This window comes from Psammomys obesus, unplaced genomic scaffold (assembly GCF_907164565.1).
Source record: "Psammomys obesus unplaced genomic scaffold, mPsaObe1.curated_primary_1811, whole genome shotgun sequence".
Lineage (NCBI taxonomy): Eukaryota > Metazoa > Chordata > Mammalia > Rodentia > Muridae > Psammomys > Psammomys obesus.
The window spans coordinates 5977296-6000657 of record NW_026589732.1 but is presented as its reverse complement, the minus strand read 5'-3'; the positions used below and the strand labels follow the sequence as shown (position 1 = coordinate 6000657).

The window sequence follows — 23362 nt, the reverse complement described above, 5'->3', positions numbered from 1 at the left end:
TCCAGTTCTTCAGTTAGGCTTTTCCAAGCTTCAGAAACAATCTTTCCATATTGTCTACACGTTAGCAAGGTGGCAGGAGTAGGGGACCTATGTAAGTGACTGAAAATACCATTTGTTTCTGCTGTTCTTTGTAGCTGAGAGGATGCAAACCTCTGTGGGGAAAAAGGTTACTGGACATCGGGATTCTAAGGTTTTTTGACTAACTATACTTTGACTCCACTCTCAAATTTAAATAATGCCCTTTTTTTTTTCAAAACTATAAATTCTAGGAAAGCTTACCAAGTTGCAATCAGATGTTAGTCTAACAAACTAGCACTTATATGAATGTTAGTTATTCACAGGAGGAAGTGCATTAGAGAACCTGTTCTAGTTTTCCTGCTAGAATGCTGTGATAAAATACTGGCCAAAGGCAACTTGGGAAGGAAAGGGTTTATTTGACTTACAGCTCAGGTTGACAGGAATTTGGAGACAGGAACTGAAGCAGAGCCCACAGAGGGAAACTACTCACTGGTTTGCTCCACAGCTGGCTCAGCCTGCTTTATCAAACCAACCAGGCCCACCTGCACAGTGGGCTGGGCCCTCCTACATCAATCATTAATCAAAAAAAAAAAAAAAAAAAAAAAAGATCCTACAGGCTTGTCTACAACCTGATGGTGGCAAGTCCTTGACTAAAGGCTGTTCTTCCCAAGTGACTTTGGTTTGTATCAACTTGACAGAAACTAACCAGCAAAGAACCTTAAAATATTTCTTTGTATAAATTGTAAGGAAAGAGGGAGATCAAAATACTTTTCTAGCATTAATAACTTTTAACAAATGTGTTCTTTGATTAGTTCATAGATGTATATAATGCATTCTGATTACTCTCACTTCCAACCACTTGTGTCCAGTCCAGTTATGTCCTATCAGTCCTTCTCCTCCCTGATTGGCCCATTCATATGTAGTTGTTTTAGTTTTGGGTTTTAGTGTGCACTCAGTTTAGCCACGGCCGTCTTTGTGATCATAGGTTTGGAAGGTAATGGGCTCAGCAGTGGGTACACAGCCAAAGACAAGAACTTTCCTCCCTTAGAATCCTTTAGTAGCCAACTGGTCAGCAACAAGTAGGACCTCATAAGCCCCTTCTACATCCATGACTGAATGGTGACAGGGCCAGTCCCGTGCAGGTGACCATGGCTGCTGTGAGGTTGTGATTGCTTATGGCTGTGCCCAGCTTAACTTAAATAATTTTGAATGCTGTCATGTCCATTATCACAATTGGACAACATTCTGTCAATGCAAAATAGAGCTCTGATTTCAAAGGGAATGAACTGGTTTGTTCTGTGGCTAAACTTGAGTGACCAGGGCCTGGGAACAGATTCAGTTTTCACTAAAATAGTATAATCCAACATTTAAATAACTTCATGAAGTTTGTATAGTAATAGAATAAAGAAAGTAATAAATCAGGGCTTTTTAAAAATACATTTGTAGAAGTATCAGGTTTACATCAGGTTACAGCAAAGCAAGGGAATGTTTGCTGAAGGTTTCAGACACAATGTGAGACTATTTTTACTTTTGGGTTTGATAGAATATAGTATTCTTTTAATTGAACACATTCTAGGTCATATTCCCTGGCAGTCACAAGAATGTTGGGTCAAGACATAGTACTGGGCAATGAATGGCCATGACAGGGGCCTAATATAGCCTGAGATAATTTGGCTCTGAATCTGTTGCATTCCAGTGTTTCACAATTGGGAAGTTCTATCCAGTCAAGCAGCCTTATAGAATCTCCAACACAGGTTTAGCAATTTTCTCGGTGAAAAGCATTTCATAATTTCCATCTTAATTTAAGTGAGCATGTTTTAAATATGCGTATTTATCACAAGATATAAAATGATTTAATTATACATTATTTCTACAAGGTCTTCAGAAGACATCAGTGAGCAGAGAACAGCTCAGAGGTGTATGTGAGTGACATCAATCTGCTAGCCTTTTCAGCCTACTGCTTTGCATTTCATCTGAGAATTTCTCTTATCATATTAATAAATTGAGACAGACACACAATGTGTAATTTGTACATTTCTTTCTCCATTCAAACTGTGCAGAATAGGATGAAATTGATTTATTGATTGGTTAAATCTAGATTTACGGGTTGGGGAGATGGCTCAACAGTGAAAAGCACTTGCTACTCTTGCAGAGGACTCAGATTAAATTCCTGATACCCACATGGTGGCTCACAGCTGCCTGTAACATCATTTCCAAGGACTCTGATCTCCTCTTCTGGCCTCCTCATACACCAGGCATAGATATGATAAACATACATACATGTAGGCAAAATAAATAACTCTTTTTTTAACCTGGCTATGAGGCAAAAAAAAGCAGAAAAAAAAAACTTGAAAAAGACCACATATGAATGTAAATTACAAAATCAAGAAATTAATACAAAAAAAGACAAACATATTCCACACACCCCAATTATACAAATTTCCAAGTGGACACTGACCTTCCTGGTATAGACAATGAAATGGATAATAGGGACAATTGTAGTTCTCATTTCAGTAAAGGAGGGATTAACAGATTTGAAGGGAAAAACTGTATTTTTCTGTAAATTCCTTCTAAAGCAATTGCTCGGAGAAAATCTGATGCAAGGAAATTCAATAGCTGAGAAAAATCTTTAACCTTATTTCCAGTAAGTGATTTAACAAATTTTATTGTAGCAACTAGAAAAAAAGACAAGTGTCTAACACTAACTATAATTTATTATGTGAGAGTTATAAGAGAGTAAGATAATGCAATCTGGTGAGCAGGCTTGTGGCGATTCAATATAATTGAAGGAGAGAATGAGCCTCCCTCTGCCCTCTGCCTTCCTCAGCCATGATGCAGCAAAGCTCTCAAAGACTTTTGAGTCCACGACACCGTTATGGATAGGGCACGTGTTGAGCACATGTTGAGGGTTATGCAAGTCTCAGCCTTGCTTGGTCCTCCCCTTTCTTTCTGTCACCCGCTTCCTTTCTGGAATGGGAATGTTTGCACTGGGCCATGGTATGGTGGAATAATGTGATTTTTTTTTTTTTTAATTTCTCAGAGGGTCATAGTTTGCCTTGAAGACTCACAGCAGCGGGGAATGGGGACACCAGCCCAACCACAAAACCTTCAACCTACAATCTGTCTTACCTGCAAGATGTGCTGCAGCAGGCGTGGAACACATCTTGTGGGAGTGGCCAACCAACGATTGGTCTAACTTGAGGCCCATGCCAAGAAAGGGAGGCCACCCCTGACATGGCCTGGGGAGCCAGGAACCAGAGGATGAACAGCCCAGAGACTCGGACAGAGCCAAACACCACTGGGGGAAAAACAGTCAATAATTTCTAATGATATTCTTTCTGACAAGCTTATAGATCTGTGCCTAGGCCGATTGTTATCAGAGAGGCATCACCCAGCAACTGATGGGAGTACCTACAGAGCCCCACAGCCGAACACTAAGCAAAGTGAGGTGAAACCCGCAGAGGAGGGGCAGGAAGCCAGAGCAGTCTAGGACACCATGAGAACAAGCCCCACAGAATCAATTAAGCAGGGCTCAGAGAGACTCAAAGAGACTGAAGTGACAACCAAGTACCCTGAGCTAGGTCTTCTGCATATATGTATGTTATGTTTGTGTAATTTGGTGCTCTTATGGGATTCCTAACTGTAGAAGTGTGTGTGTGTGTGGGGGGGGGTACCTCTGACTCCTTTGCCTGCTTTTGAGCCTACCGGGTTGTCTCATCCTGCCTTGATATGAGGGTTACTGCTTAGTCTTGTAATTTGTTATGCCATGATCAAATTGATAACCTTGGGAAGCCTGATCCTTTCTTTTTTTTTTTTTTTAAGGGAAAAAAAGGAGCAGTAGATCTGTGGGAGAGGGGAGATGGAGGAGGTACTTGGAGGGGTGAAGAGAAGAAAAAATTGCAGTTGGAATGTAATATATGCAAGAAGAATTTTTTTTAATTTTTATCATTTATTACAATTTACTCAATTTGTATCCCAGCTCTGGCCGTATCCTCCATCTCCTCCCAATTCCACCCTCCCTCCCTCTTCTCCCTCTATGCCCCTCCCCTAGTTCACTTATAAAGAAGATCCTCCTCCCCTTCTATTTGACCCTAGCCTATCAGGTCTCATCAGGACTGGTTACATTGTCTTCCTCTGTGGCCTGGCAAGGCTACAATCCCCCCCCCTTCCCCCGTAGGGGGTGATCAGAGAGCCTGCCACTGAGTTCATGCCAGAGAAAGCCCCTGCTCCCCTAACTAAGAACCCCACTTGGAGACTAAGTCTACGGCCTACATCTGAGCCAGGGTTTTAGGCCCTCTTCTCCATGTAATGTCCTTGGTAGCGCATCATAACTTTTCAGGATCCCAGAGCTCAGGTTTTATGGCTCTGTTGGTCTCCTTTTGGAGCTCCTGTCCCCTCCAGGTCTTTCTATCTCCCCCTTATTTCATAAAATTCCATGCACTCTGCCCAAAGTTTGGCTATGAGTCTCAGCCTCTGCTTTGATACCTTGATCGGCAGAGTCTTTCAGAGGCCATCTGTGGTAGGTTCCTGTCCTATTCCCTGTCTTCTCTTGCTTCTGTTGTTTATCATGTTTTTCCTTCTTAATGAAGATTGAGCATCTTCCCTACCATCTTCCTGTTGTTTCGCTTTTTTAGGACAATACATTTCAGTATGTTCATCCTGTTATATGACTAATATCCACTTATAAGTGAGTATATACCATGTGTGTCTTTCTGCTTCTGGGTTATCTCACTCAAGATGATCTTTTCTAGTTCCCACCATTTGCCTGCAAATTTGATGATTCCCTTGTTTTTAATAGCTGAGTAGTATTCCATAGTGTAAAGGTACCACAATTTCTGTATCCATTCCTCAGCTGATGGATATCTAGGTTGTTTCCAGCTCTGGCTATAATTAATAGAGTTGCCAAAAACATGGTTAAGCAAATATCCTTGTTGTGTACTTGAGCCTATTTTGAATATATGCCTAGACGTGGTATAGATGGATCTTGAGGTAGCACTATTCCAAAATTTCTGAGAAAGCTCCAGATTGATTTCCAAAGTGGTTGTACAAGTTTACATTCCCACCAGCAATGGAGGAGGGTTCCCCTTTCTCCACATCCTCTCTAGCATGTGTTATCACTTGAGTTTTTGATCTTAGCAATTCTGATGGGTGTAAGGTGAAATCTCAGGGTTGTTTTGATTTGCATCTCCCTGATAGCTAAGGATGTTGAATATTTCTTTAAGTGTTTCTCTGCTATTTAAGATTCCTCTATTGAGAGTTCTCTGTTTACCTCTGTACCCCATTTTTTAATTGGACTACTTGGTTTGTTGGTGTTTAACTTAAGTTCTTTATATATTCTGGATATTAGCCTTCTGTCAGATATAGGGTTGGTGAAGATCCTTTCCTAATATGTAGGCTGTTGTTTTGTTCTGACGACAGTGTCCTTTGCTTTACAGAAGACAAGAAGAATTTTTTTGTAATTAAAAAAAAGAAAAGAAATGAAAAGAAGAGAAGAGAAAAGAAAAGAAAAGACAAGACAAGACAAGACAAGAAAAGAAAAGAAAAGAAAAGAAAAGAAAAGAAAAGAAAAGAAAAGAAAAGAAAAGAAAAGAAAAGGTTGCCTTGAACCTCAGGAAATATTTTGGGCTTTTGAACAGTATTGGGACTATGAGGACTTTTGAAGTTGAATGAATGAATTCTGAACCATGAGGTAGCCTTGAGCCACTTGATACTAGGAGCAGAATATTGTTTGAATGTGAAATATCTTCCACAGGTTCAGGGGTTTGAACGCTTCGTCCTAGCTGACTGGTGTTGTTTGGGAAGGTTATAGAAACTTTAGAAAGTCGGGTCTCTATAGAGAAGGCCAATCACTGGATCTGACCTTGAGATCTTACAGCAGGGTCCACTTCAGCTTCACTCTCTGCTTCCTGATTACAGAGGCACTGTGAAAGTAGCCCCCTGCTCCTGCCTTAATGTCTTGCCCTGTACCATGGGCTGTGTTCCCTCAGACTGTGATTGAAAATAAATCCTTCCTTTTTGAGTTACTTTTTGACAACTCTCTTGTCACAGCTATTTTTTAAAAAGGAATTGATGCATTCACAAGTTGCACCTTTTGGAAGATGAGTCCAATGTTGACATTTGACCCACTCATTTTTCTCCAAATACATGAGGTTATTTTCATTTTTAAGTTTTTTCAAAAGCACTAGAAACACTTATCACCTTAGAGGGAGAAAAGTGAAAAGTTGTACTAGGGCATTTCCTCCTAGGATGGGTTATTGTCTGTGGCTATATGACTGTGTGGCCACCACCATCAGCTCAACAGTGATCACAAAACAACAGACAAAAGCTTCATTATAGAAAGGTTGTAATTAATGACCCTGACTCCTATTGGGTTGATATCTGTCATTTGTTGGTGGGTGAGAGTTTTATTGTTGAGATAGCATACTTTCATATTCTTGCAGATCAAGGGTTGAAAGTAAAAGAGAGGGCCTGGAATTGAATCCCTGGCTCATATATTCATTTATCATTTCTAGCATAGCATAACTCTATTCTTCTAACTACTAAAAAAAAAAAAACAAGGAAAATGTAGCAAATTCAGCTACATAAAGAAGGATCCCCATCTTGAAAGGCAGAGGATAGACATCAGAAGAAAAAGAAAACAGGAAACAAGTTAGGAACCTGCCACAGAGGGCCTCTGAAAGGCTCTGCCCTGCAGACTATCAAAGCAGATGCTGAGACTTATGGCCAACTGTTGGGCAGAGTGCATGGAATCTTATGAAAGAAGTGGGAAATAGATCTGGAGAGGACAGGAAATTCACAAGGAGAGCAACAGAACAAGAAAATTTGAACACAGGGGTCTTCCCAGAGACTCATACTCCAACCAAGTACCATACATGGAGATAACCTAAAACCCCTGCACAGATGTAGCCCATGGCAATTCAGTGTCCAAGTAGGTTCCATAGTAATGGGAACAAGGACTGTCTCTGACATAAACTGATTGGCCTGCTCTTTGATCACCTCCCCCTGAGGGGGGAGCAGCCTTACCAGGCCACAGAGGAAGACAATGCAGCCACTCCTGATGAGATCTGATAGACTAAGATCAGAAGGAAAGAGAAGGGGACCTTCCCTAATAGTGGGCTTGGGGGGGGCATGTGTGAAGAAGGGGGAGGGAAAGTGGGATTAGGAGGAGAGGAGAGAGGGGTTTATGGGGGGGGATACAAAGTGAATAAAGTGTACTTAATAAAAGTTTAAAAAAAGTGTCTTCTCCCTGTTACACATCTCTTTGCTCATGTAATCCAATTTAAGGAAAGTTATGTCATTCCAGGAAGAGCTGCCTCTTTTATAAACACCATCAGATCAATGTTTCTGCAGTCAAAGTCCCATGCCTTAAAACAGACAATAGATATGCAGAGAAAGGCATCTGAGGTGGGAAACCCTTAAGGATAGTTTGTATGCATATCTCTGTGTTTCAAAAACCAGTCAACACTGCCCAGACTATTTCCCTATATAATCCTTTTGTTGGACCCTGATAGCCTAGAAAACATCAATTAATCTGGCTAAAAGCACCTTAGAAAACATTTAGTCTTTATGAAACCAAAATAACAGGATGAAAAGGAATCAAGGGATACCTCAAACTCATTTCAAACGAACACCACAGACCCAGTCTTCTGTGGACCACAAAAGCCTTCTCTTGGGAAAGAAATACTTTGATGTCCATTTTTGCAGCTTTTTCTTCTTTCTAAAGCCCAAAGTATAAAGCAATGCCAAGTATAATTCTAGATCTTTCCATTCATTAAGCTGTTCTGGAGTTAAAACGGGCACTAATATACAAGATTTTGAAATTGTTAATTTCTATTCCACGAATGGAATAGGACCCATAGATATTGAGTTTAAGCTATATGGGCATATATATATTCAATACTTACTAAGATATCACATTAACACGATTTTTTTATTTTTAAAAACAATGTAAATATGACAAAATACTTCGGGCTAGGTACTGTATAAAGTACGAAACAATTCACAGTTCTAGATGTTGGAGAACATGGCATTAACATCTTTCTGTTCTCAAGAAGGCTATGGTGAATGGTATCATAATCACAGGAGTACTTGGAAGAAAAGAGATAGCATCAGCAGACAGAAAACCAAAGATTAAAAAGAAGTCAATCTTGCAACTGCCCACATGGGCTGCCATGTAAAGGTCCCATTACCATTACTGCTTGACAGTGCCTCATGAACACCAAGTCCCCATCTATGACTCTTTTCCATAAGTTAGCAAATAAAGATTTTATATACAAAATTATAATTAAATTACTTTGTTTGCTCATTTAAATGTCTGAATTAAATTAATAGAGTTGATGTAGCTTAATCAACTGCCCCTTTAAGTGTCTATATTGATTCCCAGTTTCTAGAATGCCTGGTTTCTTTACTTTACTTTTTCATTTTTTTTCCTTTCTTTCTTTTGTCTTCCTTGTTCTATAGCATTAATTTGCACACATTGTATCATTTTATCAAAAGGTCAATTGTGCAGCTTCATAGTTGAGAGGAGTTAATAACAAATACTTAGCTCCTTTTTTTTTCAAAGCATCAACATTATGACTTCAAGTGCATCTTTGATATTGTTACATGATTATTCTTAGCTCTTGTTTGTTTTAAACTTTCTTTATTGAAAAAAATTTAACACAATGTATGTTCATCATGTTTTCCCCTCAGTCAATTCCTCCCAGAACTTCCCACCTCCCTACCTGTCCAACTGTATCCTCTCTCTCTCTCTTTGTCTTTCTCTCTCCCTCAAAGAAATAAACAAAAACAAAATAACAACAAACAAGAGATGCACACAAACATAATCCACAAAAAAAACTAAAATCAAAATAAGCAAAAGACCAATAAAACAAACAACAAAAAAAAAGTGTCCAAACAAAAGAAAATGAAACAAGAAGCCATTTTGTATTGGGCATAGAGCTGGCTATAAGGTGTGGTAACTCCATTAGACTCCATTAAAGAAATTGAATTTTTTTTTCCTTTATTAACAGGTATCAGTCGTATAGCTTCTTGGTTAGGGATGAGAGCTTGTGTCCACTTCCTCCCCTCAGTGCAGGGACCTCATGAGACTTGAATTTATGCAGGCTTGTGCACACTGCCACAGTCTCTCTGAGTTCATATTGCATCAGACCTGCCGTGTCTGGAAGACACTATTTCCTTGGTGTCATCCATCACCTCTGGATCTTACAATCTTTCTGCCTCCTTTTCCACAAAGCTCCCTAAGCCTTGAAGAAAGCTTTGATGAAAATATTTCATTTAAGACTTAGTTCTCCAAAGTCTTCCTCTCCATATATTGTCCAGTTTGGAGTCTCTGTGTTAGTTCCCAGCTACAACAAGAAGGTTCTCTGATAAAGGCTAAACAAGGACCTGATGTATGAGCTAGCAGTTTGTCATTATGAGTAATTTTGCTGTTATGTTCCTTTCCTTAGGTCTCAATTCTTGGCCAATTTATCAGTGTCAGGCATGGGTTCCTTCTCATGGAGTGGGCCTTAAATACAACCAGAAAGTGGTTAGACTCTCCCATAACATTTATGTCACTATTGTACATAGGCATGTTACTATTGTCTTAGGCATGTCACTGTTGTTGGTCACAGGGGTTGTAGCTGAGAGATAAAGTACCAGTACTGTGCAAAGTACATTTTGATACCATAAACATTAGTCAGTAGGCATAAAACTTCTAGTTATGCACGATGTTGACTTCTTGGTGTTAGATGACACATTTAAGTGTTGTCTCAACAATAGGGCCTTACTACCAGGTTTTATAATTAGCTCTTTAATGTAAGTAAAATATACCATATAAAAGTATACTATAGAAAAGTATTTTTGCATATGGATAAAAATTGTGTTTTGAAATACAATCTGATGTTTTTTCTTCTTGATAATTAATTTGAATTATGCAGCCATCCTATAATCAAAAGCAGATGAACAAATGAGGCTTATTACTTAATAGGATGACAGAGTGAATAAGACTTATTTCTTGACACATGGCTCTTGAGTAGATTGTTACAAATTGTAATAGAGGTGAATATTCTAGAAGGCCACATTTTCAAAACCCAAGTTTGAGAAAAAACTTTCTATTTTTACCTTAGAATTGTAAAAATTATGGAGGATCTGGCATTCAACATTTGAGGAATAAAAGTGTGTTTCATTCAGAGAGGGTCTTAGAAAATTTGCATGATGGTAGAAGAGTGGACAAAAAGAATAAAAATGCTAACAGCTGACAGGACCCAGATGGAACAAGAACTCCACAATTAGACCAATAGAGTCAACTAACCTAGGCCCATGGAGGCTCACAGTGACTGAAGCACCAACTACAAAGCTTGCATGGACTGGACCTAGGCCCCTGACACATATGTAACTAATGGACATATTGGTCTTCATGCGGGTTCACTAGCAAGTGGGGCAGAGACTGTCTCTAACATGAACTCTGTTGCCTGCATTTGGATCACTTTCCCCTAGCGGGGCTCCCTTGTCTGGCCTCGGTGCAACTTCACGTGCCAGGGTGGGTTGGTACTGGAGGGGGCTTCTATTTTCTGAGGAGAAGGGAAGAGGGAAAAAGGGAAGAGGGTGGGAGAGTAGGACTCAAGGGGAGAGGAGGGAAGTGACTGCGATTGGGATGTAAGGTGAATAAATAAACTGATTTAATTTTAATAGAGAAAGAAAAAAGATGTTTATAACATTTTGGAATGAGCCTCTACAAAATGTACCAACTCTGCACTTTGTGGGAGTTCATGGTGAATCAGTTTCCAGGTTGAGCACATAATCTCTACCTCCTTGTACACATACCCTTAAATGACCTCTCTCTTTGAATGGAATCAGCATGCATGACTGGCTTCTTATCAGTAGAACATGGCGAATTAACATGATGTATCTTTTGAGAGTATGTTGTTTCATGGTTAAGATTATTCCACTACTGTGATAATATTATTTTGTTTGGGGCAGGGTCATAAAACAAGTGGCCATGTTGAATATGTCAACCTCGTAAGAAAATACATGTGGCTTCTAGTAATTACTGGTGGTCTCTGGGCTCTGATGGAAGCCAACAATCAAGAGCCAGCAAAAGCCAAGAAACAGAATTCTGCCAACACTTAATGAGATTGGGAGTAGATTCTGCCCCTATCAGACTTCCAGATGAGCCAGACCAACAGATGGGTGAGAAGATAGAAAGCATAGGCATCCTGGCCACCAAAATTGTAAGATACTATGCATGTGTTCATTTAGGTTACCATGTTTAAATAATTTTACTTTATTCTTGAGAATTCCATGCATGCATTCAGTGAAATATGATCATACATGCCCTAAAAATATCCCAACTTTCTCTATAGCATTTCAGCATGCCCTCCTGTCAACACCACCTGCACTCTCACTGTTCACCAAATATTATCTAGTGCTGTACATATGTGAATAGGTGTGGGGCCGTCCACTGGAACATGGAAAACCGAAATACAATACTCTCAGAAAAAGAATGATTGTTCTCCCCCAGCAGCTGCCACCTGCAACTGTCTCCTCATAAGGATTGTGGCCTAGAAAGCACCTCCCCTATCTGTGCTGGAATATTGGCTGGCTTGATCTTATACAAGTAGCCACAGCTGCTGAGTTCATAAATACAAAAGCCATGTCATATCCAGAAGACAGCACTGCACAGTACTCTTCCCCACCCCCCGGATCTTATATTCTTTCAGCCTCCTCTTTCATGACAGGCTGATAATTTTTTTTTTTTTTATAATTGGTCATCAACATCAATGAAAAGGTAACAGAAGGTTGATATCCATGTAGGAGAAAGAGATGAATACCCAAATGGGTGACAAGGATTTTCCATCAGAAACAACTTTTGTCTAGCACATTGTATAACAGCCTGTTAGACTGGAAGACATGGGAGGGGCCTCAAGTCTGAAGTTGTCTTAACCATGAAAAGAGCTGACAGTAGTGTCTAGACAGAGAGCTTGGGACAGAGTCCTCAATTTCCACTCAACCAAGGTTTGATGAGGTGAGTCTCAGAAAAAAAGTGAGTAACAGAGCCAATGACTTGAAGGACCCTGGAGGGTGAAGACCTTAAAGCTTCCACAGAAGATACAGGGCAGCATTAGAAGCTGTCAGTAGAGGCCACCACAGAGGCAAGTGCCCACAGAGCTGGCTTCCCTCTCTGATGCCAGAACAATTTATAAGGTCACATTTTGGAAAAGGAGAGCTAGAGAGAAGGAGAAAGAATTCTGTAGCACTAAGCTTAACCAATCAAAGCAGACCCCATCCAACAGCCTATTTAAGTTTCTACTATCAGTGAAAACAGAAAACTGAAAAAAAAAAAAGTTAATTCAGTTTTCGTTACAGAGAAGTGAAATAACATTTCTGCAGTTCAAAGTACTACTCACCTGGTGCATATCTGATTTAGGAACCATTATTTTTACTATGAGAAAAAAATTATACATTCATGTATGTGTGCATATATTAATAACCTATTTAGCCTCTGTCTTATCAGGCTGCCATCCCTTTTTCTGATTTCTATCAGAAATTATGTTTTTAAGTGATCTAACATTTTCCCATTGGTTTCTTGTATTTAAATGCATGTAAAGAACTCAATTAAAACCAATAAAGTTTTTTCATCTCAAATATTTCTCATATCTCTTTAATCTGCTTTGTTGAGGCAGTTAAGTTCCCCAACACATATTAAGTCTCATTTATTTCTTTTTTTTTTTCTTTTTGTGACAATGTCTCACACTGTAAACTAAGCTAGTCTGGAACTTATTGCATAGCTCAGGCTGGCTTCAAACAGCAATCTTCCTGCTTTAGCTTCTAGAGTTTTGAGACTGCAGGTCTCATCCACCACACTTGATTTCAGTTACAAATTTTGCGGTCTATGCAAAATATCTTCCATAACTCTAACACAGAGTAAATTTACTTTCTACAAGTGCATGTCAGCAGTTATTAAACTACAAGCTTGCCTGGCCCTTTCCTACCCGGAGTTGGCTCTGCCTACTAAAGCAGAGTTGAATTTGAAGTCCTCATCCTCCTGTCAGTTCTCTTGTATGTGTTCTCTGGGGGGCTCATGACAGAGAATCCAGAAGAAAGGTAAATATAAAAATTTTAAGGCCACAGGCTATGTCTGGGAAATCTTTAAATAGGGAAAGGTCTGAAAACTTTGAGAACAGTTCAGGAACAAAAAGTATGTGGAAGCAGTAGTGATAAATAAGAAAAGGAATGAGAAAATATATTTAAATATTACTATTCTTTATCTTTGCTCCTACTTTTTGAAACAAACACAATACAAATCTCATTGGCTTTAAGACTGGCTTTATGCTTATCTTAAGGTAGTTCTACTGATTCTGGACACTGTATAAATCAACAGGCTTGCTTCTGATGTGAGATAATGACTGATTTTATATCTTGATGGTTTGTAATCTCTATTATACTCAATTTTACAGAAATTGACCCAAACTACTTGACTTGTTTTGAAATATTTTATCTAAAAAAGTGGGCAGGATGCATCTCATGAAAGTTTCTCTACAACTTCATCCATATGCATTGCTTACTTTCTTCCATAATACAGAATCTCAAAGTCTTAGAGACAAAAAAAAAATATCTCTCTTTCTCTCTCTACTGTTGTTCACTGGAATCAGTTGGACTTGTCTGCTACATTTAGATTTAAATGTAGTTTTGTTGTTGTTGTTGTTAATTTCTCTTCATGGTTATTGAGATGGCAACAAGCTAAAGAATAGTTTCCACTGAGAAAAACAAAAAGAAAAAGACAGAAGTTCTATAAAGCCAAAACACTACATGTGCATTTTAAGACCTTGCTTACATCACATCCACTAAAATCCATTGATCCAAGCCTTCAGTTTGTTGGCTAAGTGTTGTATAACAATCTCCTTTAAAATTAAAACTCTCCAAATTGAAAGGAAGCTCATTGAGACACAAAATGTTAAAGAAGGCTGGGGTGAAATAGCAGCATGTTCTAAGGAGAGGTGAAAACATTCCAACCTGCAGGGATTTTAAAGTTCATGAAGATGAATGGGGAGGAGGTCCCCCCTATCAGTGGACTTGGCAAGGGGCAGGGTGGAGATGAGGGAGGGAGGGAGGGACTGGGAGGGAAAGAGGGATCGGGACACGGCTGAGATACAGAGTTAATAAATTGTAACTGATAAGAAAAAAATAAAATTAAAAAAAAAAGTTCATGAAGAAAACAACTCATAGTCCTCAGGCAGTCCCTAAAACTTAACAAATACACTAGACCTCCCCCTCTCCAAGAGTATATTTTTAGTAAGGACTGTTGAGATACACTTTCAGACCAACCAAGCCATTTGAAAGAGACAAAGACCTACCAGGCTGCTTAGGAGACTCTCAGACATGCTGAGCTACTTGAACATGGCATACCTGCCAAGCTCCCTAGGAGAGCTTGACCACCTGAGTTGCCTGAAAGGGACACACTTCAGTCTGTCAAACTGTCTGAAAGTGATGTTCTGAGCTCCCAGTTTTCAGCTATTCCTGAGCTGTCACCCATGCTGGGCTAGGATTTTGGCAATGAGTTTGTCTTTGAGTTATTTCTGCTCCTACAAGTAGCCCCTCACCCATGCTTCTGTGTAACCACAATAAAACTCATTAGTTCACCAACATGGATTTCCATTGTATCCTTACTTTGGTCCATGTCTGGGGTCATTTCTTCTCAGCATTCCAAGTCAAGAACTGGAGATACACATACATTATAGCATATAGTCATTTTACCACCAAAAAGAATAAAAAACTGAGACTAGTAACTCAATCTGAACATACTGCTAAATTATTGCATTTTTGTTATACCTGTTGTCTTAGTCACTATTCTTTTGCTGTGAAGAGACACTATGACCACAGCAGCTTTTACAGTAGAAAGCATTTAATTGAGTGCCTGCTCACAGTTTCAGAAGCTGGGAGTGGTTCAACCTTATCTGCAGGCAAAGAGAAATAAATTCTGGGTTTGGGATGGACTTTTAAAACCTCAGCCCACCCCCAGTGACACACTTCCTCCAACAAAGCCACACCCTTAACACTTTTAATCCTTTCAAATAATGACTCTCTGTGGTGACAGAGTGTTCAAATAGATGAGCAGATAGGGGTCATTCTTGTTCGAATCATCATACCTGTATTGAATTTTACATTTTCATACATTAGTGCTTGCTAAAGAGTTTCTTAATAAATTCAAAAGTTCCAATGTGACTTATCATGATTTATAACCATGTGAAAAATATAGCCAAAAGCTAATTTCATTACTTTAAACCACATTCCTTTTCTAGGAAGATGCACAAGCCATGGTAACATTTCAAAATGAATGTTATAAATACATAGATTTGCTAGTCACATGAGAACTAGATGCAAATATCTATAGGCGTTCTTCTTTGCCTAGTGTACCACATACTTCTCTATACCTGCACTACTCACTCATATGACACCTTGTATCTATTCCTAGCTACCCACATTTGGAGTTAAAAGAATGTGCTTTGGCACTGGAAAAGATACCAGCTTCAAAGAAAACATAATAGCAAATTTAAACCCTATGATGGAGAGGATGATAAGCCACAAAAATCACAGTTTGATTTTAAAAACAGCAGGGAGTAAAGAGACTAAAAGAATACACTGGAATAGCTGATATGATAGAAAATGAAGATTGCTTTTGCCAAAGACCATTTTCCAAACTTACAGAAACATGACAGTCTACCCATTAGAAGATGGGGGACTTTCAGGAGAAAAATCTACCGAGTCCAGAGGAATCTGCAAGTCTTCCATTTAAAAAAAAAAAAAAAAGCATGAATAATGGTTAAGGCAGAGATGACTGTTATAAACAAATAGGTGGTGAATATTTTCATTCTAAAAGAAGAAAAATGCTTAGCCCTCATCTTAACAGCATTAAATGTCAGAACAAAGCAGAAGTCTTGCTTAGGAGCAGATAAGAGAAGAAATGTGAATGGCCCTTACTCCTCCATGTCAATGGTAGTAACAGTGTTGCTTCCATGCTTTCACTGCTATGGAAGAAGCATGGTTTTAGCTTAATATCTGCTGTTAGCTATGGAATCCTCGTCTTTCACTTACAGAGTCTGCCTGAGGCATCAGCTACTCATAACAAATTTAAAACTATATAAATACATTAATATGTTTACTCTCTTTTTACATAGAGACAATGTGGCTGGGAGTGAGGGGCAATCTGCAAAATAATGTTTAAAGCTTTTCAAAAGGGAGTTAGCATCGTATTTCAGAACACTACAAATAATATTGTTGTTTACATCTTACTTCATCCAAATCAGTCTCTTTAGACTTGTGTTCTGTTTTTTTGTTTTGTTAGCCTTCAAGTGTATTTTAATAAGGTGATGCTGCATCAGTGCTCCATTTCTCAGAAAACTTGAAACTGAAGATATCAGGAACAAATCATAGTACACCAATAAAAAATGCACAGGGTAGCTACCTAAGATAGGCAAGGCTTAGAGTAACTGTCAGACCTTCAACACACAGCAACCCTGTTCCCAGGATTGTAATAGGCCTATATAGAAAAGCTGTGAACAGCAACATGTAGACACAAAAAGTCCTTCATTCTTGGGTAGTCCTTACCCAAGAAAAAGAAGAAGACAAGATAACATAAGCTGTTTTTAATGATACAGTAAAATGAAAACCTCTAAGAGAAATTGTCTTCCTTACGACATGAAGGGGTCATATATGAGATATAACAGAACTCCATTCATGCTGTAACCTGTGTGGACATTTGTCTGAACTCTCACCTAGGAGTGGAGGAATTGGGCTAGGTCATTGGAGGATATTTAAGTTTTGTGGTATTTATGGCAGTGTCTCTGGGGTTGACGGAAATAAAAATGGAATAGATGGAGAAAGAAAAGAAAAGAAAAGGAAGAGAGAAAGAAAGGAAGGAAAGAAGGAAGAAAGGAAGGAAGAAAGAAAGAAAAAGAGAGAGAAAGAGAGAAAGAAAGAGAGAGAATAGGAATGATCACATTAATGGAGTCCATTTTTCTATGGTTCTCCAGGCCCTCAGCTATCCATATACTTCAGGAATGCACCAGACTTAATAAGGCAATATACCAGACTTTGATTTGTTGAATACCACCCCTCCCTTGCCCTCTGCCTCCAAGCATACTCCCTAGAGTAGCACAGGTAGGGAAGACCTAGCTATTGGGAAGGATCTCTAACACCTTTCCAGACTGGAATTCTGGCTAGTCCATAAAGAGATCTTCTTTTAAGGGCTGGGAAATTAGACACTGAAACTTTATTTAACATTGGCGGCATTTATTTGGAGCAAATTCAGCTCCCGGAGCTGGACGGTTGAACACAAGAGGAGCTACACCAGTTGTTTCAATTCCTTCCATTGTAGCAGCCTGACTGAGACATTCAGCTGTTGGTGGGGTCAATCCCAGGGTCCCATCTGGCATCATAGCGGCGGGTCGTAGAGGAGCTGGAGTACCACTTGGCACAGGAGCAGAGAGCATGGCGCCTCTACTGTTCATGTCTGTAAGTACTTCCTTCCCATAGCCATTTGACCCATCGTATATGTTGTTCTCTCACATCAGGGAAGGTTCCCTTGAATCCTTCCTGCTGTCGTCACATCGTTCCTTCTTGTTGCCACCACATCACTTCTTCCTCAGAGTGCCTGCTCTCCTACTCCTGACTGAACTCTAGCTGTTTTCATTTCTGAACCTCTTGGTTATTGACACCTCATCAAATCCTGCCTCATTCGCATAACCTGATGCTCATGGAATGCTACCTCCATCTCCATCCCCAGCCACTCATGACCCTCCTTGATGTTTCGGTCCACTTGATCCTGCTGTTGCCTCTCGGTCTCAATGAGTGCCTTCCAACGCAAGGCATACTCATACTCAAAAGACGGAAACTGTGCAAACCCGGTTGGCTGCTCTCGCTCCTTGTGAAGTTGCTGGGTTTTTTCCTATCCAGCTTCTCTGAAAGTCCCTCTTTATCATCCAACTGGTCCCTAGGCTCCACCGTCACAGGCTGAGAAAATGTGGTTAGCAAGAAGGACCCTTCACTGCATCGTCAGAGCTTTCTGAGCAGCTGCTTTCACTGAGAACTCAACAATGCCCTTTCCTGAGGGCCTTCCTCGGTCCTCCACAATGACCACAGCCCTCTCCACCTGCCCAACAGAAAAGGCTTCTTCCAGCAGTTCGTTGGACACATACTGAGAAAGGTTGTGGACTGTACGGGATGCACTATGACAGGCAAAGCTTACACGCAGCTGCTTTCCTCGGAGCGCATTGTCCCGCTCCAGTCTGGCAATTTCTGCTAGGGCTCATGCTTCCTAGTGAAGAAAGCCGAAGCCTTTCTCCTTAAACACAAAAGCTTCTTTGTCTTCCTCTGTGGGCTGGTAAAGCTTCTCCCCCCTCAGGTGGAAGTGATCAAAGAGCCAGCCCATGAGTTCATGTCAGAGATGGTCCCTGTTCCTATTATTGGGGAACCCTCTTGGACACTGAGCTTGCAATGGGCTACTTCTGTGCAGGGGTTCTAAGTTATCTCCATGCGTGGTCCTTGTTTGGAGTATCATTCTCAGAAAAGACCCCTGTGCCCAGATTTTTTGGTTCTGTTGCTCTCCTTGTGGAGCTCCTGTCCTCTCCAAGTTTTACTCTCTCCCCCCTTCTTTCATAAGATTCCCTGCACTCTGCAAGTTTGGCTATGAATCTCAGCATTTGTTTTGATACCCTGCTGGGTAGAGTCTTTCAGAGGTCCTCTGTGATAGGCTCCTGAAGAGACCTGATAGGCTAGGGTCAGATGGAAGGAGAGGAGGACCTACCCTATCATTGGACTGGGGTGGGGCATAGGAGAAGAGGGAGGAAGGGATGGCTGGGTGAAGGTCTTCTCTACTGGTTTCCTAAAATTCTTTAGATCCATAGTCAAGCCTTCATTCTGGCTTCTGGCTTGCTGGCCATTGGTGGGAGTGCTTGCAGCAGCAGCAGTGGAAGTGATGGTGGCAGAGGCTGATGGTGATGATGATGCTGACGGTTCTTCCTAGAAATGTGGTTCTGCTTCTCCAGGCTCAAGGCTTTATTGCTCTGCATTTCTGCTCCCTTGACTTTGACATGAACACGGCAAAGCGTCTGTCTCCCAGTCCTCTCTAACCTGAACTTCCTCTGCCCACAGTTCTTTGCTCAGAATAACTGCAATTCTGCAAGGTCTCCACCATCCGGAGAAAAGCTAGACTTGCTTCTTAATGGGAGACAACGTTTTCCCATTGAGTCTTGGGAGAGTTCCATATGATCATAAGCAATTAGCTACAGACTGCTATTAAGTCACTCTGGTTCAGGCTCCTCTCCACTGTAGGTATTGCAATGGAGGAACTGCTGTATGTGTACTGAGGGCAGATTGAGTTTTAATCCCAATGACAGCACCCCACAGTAAAATGTACAGTTTCACATTCAGAGACAATTCATTCACATTCTGCAACAGTATCTATAAAACTGAACTTTATTTCAAAGAGCACTTCAGACCTCAGAAGATTAGACACACTGATGAGATTTCCATCCTGCATCAACTGTAGAACCCAGAAATGACATGAGGGACAGCTCTGTGAAGCCAAAGTCCATTCATCATGCATACCTGGAGCTCCTGGTGCCTGTCTGTGTGATATTAAGCAGTAAGAAAAATATTCCCAGTGTCTCCATACATTTTTAAGGTTTTAAAGTATTCATGTCTATGTTCTGATAAATAATGTCTCCATAGTTATAGCTATCCCAGTATTCCAGTAAGGCAATGGTTCTACCATCAGCGAGGCCTCACCTTCATGCCTCCATTCATGTTGAAAGTGAAGATGTAATGAAATTGCGATTAGAAGCAGGAGGTTCCTAGCTGGGCTTGCAAGCAATGACTCAGCCGTACCAACCCTCAATTTCATTATCTATAAAACAAGAATAGTACTGTGTTCACAGAATAAGAAGATCATGTATGTAAAACACCTGGCAGGCATAAGTCACTCAAGATTTTTAAAAATCTCTCAAACCCCAAAGATTTTGTAATTTTTGAACATTTCCTGAAAGTTTTCCCAAAATCTCTTTCTATTGAAAGGAAGTCAATTCTTCTTACTTGAAGCATTTTACAGGTACAAAAACATGAGGGCCATAAAGGCAAAATTTTTTAGAGAAAAGTCCTAAACTGTTGGCTACAATTATAAAACAGTGCTATAAACAGGGCATGGGAAAGGCCTTTAAAAATGCCACAATATGTGATGGCCCAAGTTTTATCCGTAAGCCATTTGAATTGGTACTGAGTTGGAATGATCACTATAAGTGAGAGGGAGCAAGAGAGACTACCATATTGAGCTCCAAGCACCACTTGAGCTCCCTGCGTCAGGCTTTGGGAAAGGAAGTGGAAAATCCAATCACTCAGCTAATAATCCTGGTGCATGTTGAAATGCCAGCCTCTTCTAACAAGTGATAACTCACTCCCCAATGACAGCTAAAGCAAGGGCACTACAATGTCCTCTCTCAGGAACTGGGCAGGAGATGGAAGGGAGAGGGACACAAGGTTGGGGATCAGATGTGGTGAGAACAGGGAGGGGACCGGAAACAAGAATGGACACTGGAGGTTACATCTCTTTGTCAGGCTGGAGGCCTGAATGGGGTAGGTCACTGGGAGAATATGAGTGTGACTCTAGCTGAGACACCTAACAATGGGGGGACATGAAGACTGAAGTGACCACCTCCTTGGAAGGCAGGACTAGTGAAAGGAACAGCAACCAACAACAAAACCTTTGATCAAAAAACTACCCTGCCTACAAGAAGTGCAGGGATCAAGAGGTAACAAAGAATGAGGAAATGTCCAACCAATAATTGACCTAAACATAGACCCACCCCTCTGTAGAAAGCCAGTCCCTGACACTAATAATGACTCTCTTCTATGCTTGTAGACAGGAGTCTAACTTGACTGTCACCTGGGAGGCTCCAGCCAGCAGCACTTTGAGACAGATGCTGAGACTTGCAGCCCAGCATGGGGCAGAGTTCCAGTAATCCTGTGGAAGTGTTGGGGGAAAGATGGAAGGACCTGGAGGGGCCAGGGACCTTACAAGGAGACAGCTAACCCAGTCCCATGGGGCTTACAGAGATTGAGACATCAACTAAGGAGCATACATGGTCTGGACCTGGGCCCCTGCTGTATGTGGTCAATGGGAAGGTGGGTCTTCATATGGGGGTCCTGGTAATTGGGGGTCTGTTTCTAAGGTGGACTCTATTGCCTGCTTTTGGATCACCTCCCCCAGGGAGGGCTACCTTGTTTGGCCTCAGAGGATGAGGATATGCTCAGTCCTAATGTGACTCCATGTGCTGGGGAGGGTTGTTACAGGGGGAGGAGAGTTCCCCTTTTCTTGGGGGAAATGGAGAGGGGAAGGAAAAGGGGAGACTGGGAAGAGCAGTTGTAGGGGGCCTCCCTCCTTATTTCATTTCAATTTATTTACTTTACAAAACCTTGGGTTATAAATAAAATAAAAAATAACTAAAAAAAAAAAAAAAAAAAACAATATCCTCTCTCATAGGCAAGTCATTACTGGCATCTCCTGATATGTAGATAGAACGTAATCTACCTTTGGCTTCCTGTGAATAGACTATCATGCAGAAAAGTTATTTTCCACTGTGATCTGCAGCACAGAGGTGTGATGCCTAGATACTACTTTTCAACTGGACAAGATGTATTATGTTTGCTTCCCTTTCTTTACCTTAGGGTCTAATTCTTTTTCTCTCCTATTTCCAATCCCTCAGGCTTTTCCAAGCTCCTTTAGCAAGATTCTACTTTGATCATCTATGAAATATTGCAGGCATGTAGAAGTCACTCAAACTAAAAACCTGTAAAATAATGATGATTTCACTATTCTTGAAATCTTCTGAAAGTCTTCCTTAACATCTATCCTATCCCAATTTGTGGTATAGTGAACATGTTGCCTTCTCTTGCCATCACCACCTTCTTTTTTATTTTTTTTAACATTTATTAATTACACTTTATTCACTTTGTATCCCCCCATAAACCCCTTCCTCCTTCCCTCCTAATTCCACCTTTGCTCCCTCTTCTTCACACATGCCCCTCCCCAAGTCCACTGATAGGAGAGGACCCCTCTCCGTACTTCTGATCTTAGTCTATCAGATCTCATCAGGAGTGGCTGCATTGTCATCTTCTGTGGCCTGGTAAGGCTGCTCCCCACTCAGGGAGAGGTGATCAAAGAGCAGGCCAATCAGTTTATGTCAGAGACTGTCCCTGTTCCCTTTACTATAGAACCCACTTGGACACTGAACTGCCATGGGCTACATCTGTGCAGGGGTTCTAGGTTATCTCCATGCATGGTACTTGGTTGGAGTATGAGTCTCTGGAAAGACCCCTGTGTTCAAATTTTCTGGTTCTGTTGCTCTCCTTGTGGAGTTCTGTCCTCTCCAGATCTTACTATTTCCCACTTCTTTCATAAGATTCCATGCACTCTGCCCAAAAGTTGGCCATAAGTCTCAGCATCTGCTTTGATAGTCTGTAGGGCAGAGCCTTTCAGAGGCCCTCTGTGGCAGGTTCCTAGGTTGTTTCCTGCTTTCTTCTTCTTCTGATGTCCATCCTCTTTGCCTTTTGGGATGGGGATTGAGCGTTTTAGTCAGGGTCCTCTCTCTTGATTAGTTTCTTTAGATGGACAGATTTTAGGTTTATCCTATAAGTCTATATGAGTGAGTATATACCGTGTGTGTCCCAGTGTGCTTCTGGGACAGCTCACTCAGGATGATCCTTTCCAGGTCCCACCATTTACCTGCAAATTGCATGATTTCCTTATTTTTCATTGCTGAGTAATACTCCTTTGTGTAGATGTACCACAATTTCTGCATCCACTCTTCAGTTGAGGGGCATCTGGGATGTTTCCAGCTTCTGGATATTATAAATAAGGCTGCTACAACATGGTTGAGCAAATGTCCTTATTGTGTACTTGAGCCTCTTTTGGATATATGCCTAGGAGTGGTATGGCTGGATCTTGAGGAAGCGCTATTCCTAGTTGTCTGAGAAAGCACCAGATTGATTTCCAGAGTGGTTGTACAAGTTTACATTCCCATCAGCAGTGGAGTAGGGTTCCCCCTTCTCCACAACTTCTCCAACATGTATTGTCACTTGAGTTTTTCATCTTGGCCATTCTGATGGGAGTAAGGTGAAATCTTAGGGTTGTTTTGATTTGCATTTCCCTAATGGCTAATGAGGTTGAGCATTTCTTTAAGTGTTTCTCTGCCATTTGATATTCCTCTACAGAGAATTCTCTGTTTAGCTCTGTTCCCCATTTTTTAATTGGATTACTTGGTTTGTTGCTTTTCAGCTTCTTTAGTTCTTTGTATATGCTGGATATTAGCCC

At 40.7% G+C, this 23362-nt stretch overlaps 1 pseudogene; it reads right to left on the bottom strand.

Annotated features, from left to right (window-relative positions):
- Window positions 1-17273: 17273 nt before the first annotated feature.
- Window positions 17274-19067, bottom strand: LOC129675250 (non-POU domain-containing octamer-binding protein-like; annotated as a pseudogene).
- Between the last annotated feature and the right edge of the window lie 4295 nt (window positions 19068-23362).